Raw genomic sequence first — 8,515 nt, forward strand, 5'->3', positions numbered from 1 at the left:
GAACATTGATGAAAGAAATTGATGATGACATAAAGAAATGGAAAGACATTCCATGCTCATGGATCAGAAGAACAAATATTGTTAAAATGTCTATAGCTACACAAAACAATTCACAGATTTAATGCAATCCATATCAAAATACCAACAGCATTTTTCACAGAGCTAGAACGAACAATCCTAAAACTTGTATGGAACCACAAAAGACTGCAAGTAGCCAAAGCAATCTTGAAAAAGAAAAGCAAAACTGGAGGCATCAAAATTCTGGGCTTCAAGTTATACTACAAAGTTGTAGTGATCAAAACAGTATGGTATTGGCACCAAAACAGACATATGGATCAACAGAATGGAGTAGAAAATCCAGAAATAAACCACAACTATATGGTCAATTAATCTTCAAGTCAGGAAAGAATATCCAATGGGAAACAGTCTCTTCAACAAACAGTGTTGGGAAAACTGGACAGCTAGCTACATGCAGAAGAATATAACTGGACCTCTTTCTTACCCTATACACAAAAATAAATTCAAAATGGATTAATGACCTAATTGTGAAACCAGAAAACATAAAAATCCTAGAAGTGAGCACAGGCAGTAACTTCTTTGGCATAAATTGTAGTAATTTCTTTGACATCAGTTGTAGCAACATCTTTCTAGATGTGTCTTCTGAGGCAAGGGAAACAAAAGCAAAATAAACTGTTGGGACTGCATCAAAATAAAAACTCCTGCACAGCAAAGGAAACCATCAACAAAATGAAAAGGCAACCTACAGAATGGGAGAAGCTATTTGAAAATGATATGTCCAATAAAAGGTTAGTATCCAAAATATATAAAGAACTTATAAGACTCAACACCCAAAAAACAAATAATTCAATTAAAAACAGGTAGAAGATATGAACAGACATTTCTCCAAAGAAGACATCCAGATGGTCAACAGAAAAAGATGAAAAGATGCTCAACGTCACTCATTATCAGGGAAATGCAAATCAAAACCACAATGAGATATCACACCTGTCAGAATGGCTAACATCAACAACACAAGAAACAACAGGGGTTGGCAAGAATGTGGAGAAGGAACCCTCTTACACTGTTGGTGGGAATGCAGACTGGTGTAGCCACTCTGGAAAACATTATGGAAGTTCCTCAAAAAATTAAAAATAGAACTACCTTATGATCCAGGAATCACACTACTGGGGTTTTACCCAAAGAATACAGAAACACTAATTCAAAGGGATACATGCAGCATTATTTATAATAGCCAGGATACAAAAGCAGCCCAAGTGCCTATTGATTGGAGAATGGATAAAGGAAGATGTGATATCTATCTATAGATATAGATATAGATAGTGGAATGTTATTCGGCCATAAAAAAGAATGGAATTTTGCCATTTGAAACAACATGGATGGAGCTAGAGAATATAATACTTAGTGAAACAAGTCAGAGAAAGACAAATACCATATGATTTCACTCGTATATGGAATTTTCTTTTAAAGATTTTATTTGAGAGAGAGAGAGAGAGAGAGAGTGTGTGTGTGTGTGTGTGTGTGAGGGAGAGGGAGATGGAGATGGAGAGAGAGAATCTCAAGCAGACTCCGCACTGAGCACAGAGCCCGACATGGGACTCGATTTTGTGACCCTGAGATCATGACCTTAGCAGAAACAAGAGTTGGATGCTTAACCAGCTGAGCCACCCAGGTGCCCCTCATATGTGGAATTTAAGAAGCAAAGCAAACAAAGGGGAAAAAATAGAGAGAGAGAAAGCAAGAAACAGACTCTTAATTATAGAAAACAAACTGATAGTTATCAGAGGGGAAGTGGGTGGAGGGAGGGACTAAATAGGCGATAGCAATTAAGGAGTGCACTTGTAATGAGCACAGGGTGACGTATGGAAGTGTTGAATTACTATATTGCACGCCTGAAACTAATATAACACTCTTAAGTTTTAATTTAATTCCCTAACTGGAATTAAAAACTATTTTATTTGCATAAAATAATTAAAATAACAAATTAAAACATAAAAATAAAATAAATAAAATAATTATTTTAACTAACCCTAATTAAAATAAAAACTTAAAAAAAAAAGTCTCCATGATCCGTACCATCAAATGAACTATGTGACCTGGGGCAAGTCAGCAAACCTCTCTGGGCTATAGTTTAAACACCTATAAAATCAGGAGGCTGTTCTGGAGGGATCTGAGCTTCTGACCCAGGCTTTAATTATCCTTGTTCTCAAAGAAGGACTTCCCCCTGCCCAGCTCAAATCTCTCAAGAACCTAAATCATTCTAACAGGAAATAAATGATTAACACGCATGGCATCCTAATCAGGAATACTTCAAGAGTTTCCATCCTTTTTCCTGCCAGGCAGCAGTCATACGCCCTGCTCCAGCTCTCCTAAATCAGGATCTCTGAGTGGGTAGGAGGATGAGAAAGCGCAGTGCTAAAGGGTTTCTACCTCACAGCTCCCCGCCACCGCCTGCCCCAGCCTCTGGAGCCGTGTGCCCGGACGCCGCCCTGTCACCCTGAGCAGCTGCGTGTTCCCCCACAGCTGGCTGCCAGCACCCCGGGAAGGGCCAGGACCGGCCCTGCTTTATCCCCCAGCAGGCCCAGCCAAAACAAACAGGCCGGATTTGCATGACCTCCCCTGCAGCCTGAGAGAGCACTGCCCATGTGGGGGAAACAAGATAATATTTATGAGAAACAATAAAGTCGAAATGCAGCATGTGCACCTTGAAATTCTAGGAACCATGAATTGGAGGAGCACTTCCTGACCCCCTGTGCAATCCGTACTCAGGGCCTGGGTGGGGGGAAGGTCATGTGCAAGGGCACACACATGTATGTATATTGACTGTCTCCTTGGCACTTGGCTAAGCGCTCACTCGAAGCATCAACAGCCCTAGGAAGCTGTACTTAGAAACTCTAATTCCTCCGGAGCTTGCCAGTATTCCAGGGTCAAGTGCAGACTTTTAAATAGCTGTAAACTAGATTCTGACCTCAGAGCACAGGCTGGGCAGAGAAGGGCCCAGGGATGCCGGGGAAGCTGAGCTTAGGAGGGAAGCCAAAGCCTGCTCCTTACCCTCCCTACCGTCCCCTCCTCCCCAGCCTCCCAAACCCACCCCTAACATACACACCAAGAGCATTAAGTCTCAGAGTGGGCAATCAGGTTAAAGAGACACTGTCTGAAGCTCTGTGTGCGTGTGTGTGTGTGTGTGTGTGTGTGTGTGTGTGTATGTGTGGCTGTGCCCAGTACCTGATCTGGGGATGACCACAAGAGGCAGTGTTATAATTTAAGTCAAGTTTTCTTTGGCACCTGCGTGCATCTTACAGCTTATCCTCTTTGTTCCCATCCCAACCCTCCTCGGGCACCCTTCCAAGTAGCTCTGTGCAGTTCAACTAAATTTATAGGACACTCCTCCACTCAGCACTGTGCTGAGAAACACAAAGTCATTCTGGTACCAGGTCTGTTGCAAGCCCTGTGACCTTGGGCTTCTCAAGTGACTGTGTTCTTGCTCTACCTTGGAGAAACTGGAACAATACAAGAAAGTTGACAAGGAACTCATGCCCAAACAAAAAGCCTAGACTTCTCATCCAAAGACCGGCAAATGAACCTATTATTTGTATGTTTTAAGTTAAAATAAGATGTTGAAGACTGGGATATTTCATTGTCTTATCTGCTCTAATCAATTTTTTCAAGTAATCCATCCATAATAGTCCCAACTGAATTTGATGAAGGCTTCTGTGATAATATCTTAATTCCTAATGTTTTTGTTAATGTTTACAGTGTGTAAGGGACAACGGAGACACTGTACTAGGGCCAAAGGGAGGATGTCCTAGAGGGGCAGGGCTTCAGCCAGGCACACTTCAGCCAAGCACACAGCCAGGCCTGTGGGATCCATCCATACTCACGTGTGTAGCTGTTGTTCATTTTTGCTGAATGAACATAACAAAACTTACACGTTCATTTAGTGTTGGTGGATATTTGGGTTGGTGTGTGGCATGAAACATCCTTGTATAATGTCTTCAGGTATAGAGACATAAATGTGGATATGATAAAGATATGGGGAGAGAGAGAGAGGGTGAAAGAAAGGGAGAGAGAGAGAGAGAGAGAGAGAGAGAGAGAGAGAGAGAGAGACTGACTCTTGGGCATATACTTGAGTGTGTAGAATTGCTGGGTTTTCAGGTGTGCTTACTTTGCCCCTTACCAGGAAGTGCCAAATTGTTTTCCTAAACTAGGACCATTTTATACTCATGCTGATAAGATAGGAGTTCTGGTTGTTCCACATTCTTTCCAGCATTTGTTATTATTGGACTTTTTAACTTCTGCCTATCCGGTGGATATGAATTTGGTAGATTTGGTTTGCATTTTGTAAATCAAAGGTTGAGCATCTTTTCACTTGTTCATTGCCCATTTGTGAATGTCCGTTTATGTCTTCTGTCCCTTTTACTATTGAGAGTGTTTCTCTTTCTTCTTAATCCATTTGTGTCCTTCATATATTCTAGCCACTAATCCTCTGTTAACGTATGTTGCAACTATTTTTTCCCAGACTGTGGCTTGCCTTTTCACTCTTGTTAGAATGAATCCAGATGAACAGAAGTTTAAGATTTTAAGGTAGAAATACACATTAATAATTTCCTTTATGGTTTCTGCCTTTTGTGGCGTATTTGATATAATCTTTCTTATCTTGAATTCATAAACTTACTCTGTAGTTTCTTCTAAAAGATTTTTTAAATTATGCTTTTTACATTTAAATTTCTATTCTATCAGAAATTCATTTTTGCAGCACCTGGGTGGCTCAGTCAGTTAAGCATCTGCCATCTGCTCCAGTTCTGGTCTCAAGGTCCTGGGATCAAGCCACACATGAAGCTCACCACTCAGTGGAGAGTCTGCTTCTCCCTCTCCCTCTGCTCCCCCACCTCCCTGCTTGTGCACACGTTCTCTCTCTCTCTCTCTCTCTCTTAAATAAATAAATAAATAAATAAATAATCTTAAAGAAAAAAGAAATTTGTGTTTGTTTGTAGTAAGGGTCCATTTTCTTTTTTTTCTGTATTAATGGACACTAATTTTTGGTACCATTTATGGAATGGCCCACCATTACCCTAGCCTGTCTGTTGTAGGTATATGCATGTATATGTCTATTTCTAGATTCTTCTATTCTGCTCTATCATATTTGTATATGCATGTATATCTTTGTTTCTAGATTCTTCTATTCTGCTGACCTATTTTTATATCCTTGCACCAATCACACAGTTCTAATTTTTATCACTTAATCAGAAGTCCTGATATCTGGTAGGGTATCTTTTCTTTTTTAGAAATGCCTTATCTATTCTTTCCTCTTGTCTCTTCCCCATAAAAATTTTTAAATGGTTTGTCAAGTTCCCGAAAGAACCCTAGTAGGCAGTGTCATGGGTAAACAGAAGGAGTGGGGAGGAACATTTACATGTAGAGCAGTGAGGGCCATTTGGGGTAGAACAAGATCCAAACCATGCAAGGCGGTGCCAGGGACCAGACTGTATCTGAAGTCCAGGGGTCAAGACTACCAGGGCTTTGACCAAGACCACCTGGCATGGGGACACTTGCTAATGTCAAAAAATGATGTGAAGCTGTCCCTACCTGTTTCTATCAGTATAGTGGCCCAGGGATATCATATAGACACTAAACCTCTCTCATAAATCTCCTTTGGGGGAGTTTATAAAGGAACTGGAATTATTTATTATGGAAAAGAAAAACTAGGAGTGACTCAGATGTTGAGGACTTTTCCAGACTAAGGAAATAAGGGAAAGTGGAAAAAGAATCCAGAATTGGAGACTCAGAATCACAGGGGTTAATTAGTGCCACAAAGAAATAAACCTAGCTGAAACCATGGCCCTGGCCTGTTTTCTCCCAGAGAGGATATAAATGGTTCTAGTACAAATCTGTGTCCATTGCTGGGTGAGTTGGTTGGTTTTTTAAGTAACACTTCCTGAGTATTTACTATGGGTCTGGCTCTCCTCTAGGTATTTACCAGGTATTAGCTGATTTAAGTCCTGCCCCCTCCCCTGACCCAAATCAACTCAGTAAGTAGCTCACCGATGGCTGATCAGTTGGCACCTTCCCACAAGGAACAGACCCCTGAGGGAAGATGAAGAGTTCCCTGTGTGTATAGAACTTTGACAACCACTCCTCAAACTGATCTTTTGAATATTTCCTAATGGATCTTGTTTATGGGACATAACTGGGAAAAATGTAAAGCCAGGAGACAGGTTACGCAGTTTAAAAACAAAAAGGAGGGGATCCCTGGGTGGCTCAGCAGTTTGGCGCCTGTCTTTGGCCCAGGGCATGATCTTGGAGTCCCGGGATTAAGTCCCACATCAGGCTCCTTGCATGGAACCTGCTTCTCTCTCTCTGCCTGTGTCTCTGCCTCTCTCTCTCTCTCTCTCTCTCTCTCTCTCTGTGTGTGTGTGTGTGTGGTGTGTGTGTGTGTCTCATGAATAAAAAAATAAAATCTTAAAAAAAAAAAAAAAAAAAAGGAACCGGATCCCGGTGACCACATTTTCTTTCTGGAAGCAGATGGGAGGAAGGGGATGAGCAGGAAGAGGGTATTCTAGAATGCACTGCCTAGAGTAGCCATTATACCCTTCACAGGGGCTGTGTGAACAAGACTTGGCCCCTTGCTTCAGCTCAGAAAGTCCATGGTATCAGATGCCAAGTATTGGCATCAAGGGCTTTCCAACAAGAAGGCAGCGCCTCAAATCCTTTGTGGAGCAAGACAGGTTATAAATAGATCTATAAATTTTTTTTTTTAACTAGAAGGCAACAGGCTTAGCACAGCTATTCTTCCCTTTTGGTTCTCCTCCCTGCACCACTTTGCCTATTAAATCCCTGCTACCAGGCAGATCCACCTGCCTCCTAGCCAATCCGCTGCAGCAGCCTCAGGAGAGCCAGGATGGAAACTGGCTTCTATTTCGACTTCAGGTTGTGACCTTGCTTGTAGAAAAGAGTAAATCTTCCTATCTTATCTCCGGCTAATTGGGCAGGAGGTAGAAGAGACCAAGAATTTATTGTACAATTTGCCACCTGCTGACTAGAACTGTAATGTATCCATTGTAGAGGCAGGCTCTGATTTTAGCGACAGGCTAACAAGAAAGAGCATGTGGGCTGGATTTCTGGAACATGGAGTGCAGGCCTGCTCACAGAGCTTTTAACTACAAGATCAGAAGACCGGTATTTTACTGGCCAAGTTATATGTGGCTTGTAGTGACGGGGGTAGAGAAGGAGGGTAGGGGGAGAGAGAGAGATTGACTTCATCTATCCTAACAGATCCAAAGGCATATGAGCATGCAGGGACTTAGAAATTCTTTGCTTAGTGCATCTCAAACTTTGCTGTACATCAGAATCACCTAGAGGCTTGCTAAAGCTGATTGCTAGGTTCCACTGGCAGAGTTTCTGACTCAATAGTTCTGTGGTGAGGCCTGAGAATTTGCATTTCTTATAAACTAACAGGTCATGCTGATGCTGCTAGTCAGAGGATTAGACTCTGAGAATCACTGACTTAACCCCATCTCCTGATGCCAGAGATGAGGAAATCTAAGCCCAAAGGTTAATGAAAATAAATGGGGCCCACAACTGGTTATTGACCAGAACCAGACTGGAACAGACTCCTAACTCCTAGTCTGGGGCTTTCCCCACCTCTTCAGGCTGATACATGGCCAAAGTGTCAGGGAGGTGCTGTTCTAATAATAGACATGTTCTCCTTTATGGCTGAAGATGACCAGTCTCCTCATTGCTTCCCTCTTCCCTCTTCCTCTGCCTTCCCCAGACCAGCATCACTGGCCCTGCTGGCTCAGTACATAAATAGCCCAGGCCAGCCCACTCACCCTACCATCCAGTGGGACTTAGAATTAAGTCCTGTTCCCACAGTCAGGAACAGTCCTATTGCCTCTTTTACTCCCATTGTGTCTTTTCTGGTCAATATGTCACAGATCTAAGGCCTCTGTGGCAACCACTGGTCATGCATATTGTCTCTGAATTTTAGCTCTTCCTATCCTCCATGTTCACCAGAACTTTGACTGTGGTGTCTAATACCTAGCCCTCTTTATCCTACCTAGCACACAAGGTCCCCTCTGAGGCTGGAGCTCTACTCTGACTGACCATCCAATGGTGAGGGACTATGCTTCCATGGATCTCATTTCTGAGCTGGGGTGTTGGCCTATACTCAAACCTGGTTACTGGGTTCTGTAGCCCACAAGCAAGTCTACATCTGCCCCTCTAGAGGTCTTCTGAGCACTGGCTGCCTCTCCAATTCCCTGAGGCTGTGTGTTCTGTCTGCCAGAAATACCAGGCTTGACTTGGTATGAAATCAAAGGTGAGATTTTTCATGGCCTTGGGATGCTCATCTACACAGGATTAGTTCCCCAGCCCCATCTCACCCAAGCCATATTACTTCATTTGCCCCTGTGAGACCCAACACAAAGATGTCCTAAGGAGGGCAAGTGCTTCAAGTGGTTTTCTCCCAGTACGGGGAAGGGATACAGTGACCCATCCA

This window comes from Vulpes vulpes, chromosome 16 (assembly GCF_048418805.1).
Source record: "Vulpes vulpes isolate BD-2025 chromosome 16, VulVul3, whole genome shotgun sequence".
Taxonomy (NCBI): domain Eukaryota; kingdom Metazoa; phylum Chordata; class Mammalia; order Carnivora; family Canidae; genus Vulpes; species Vulpes vulpes.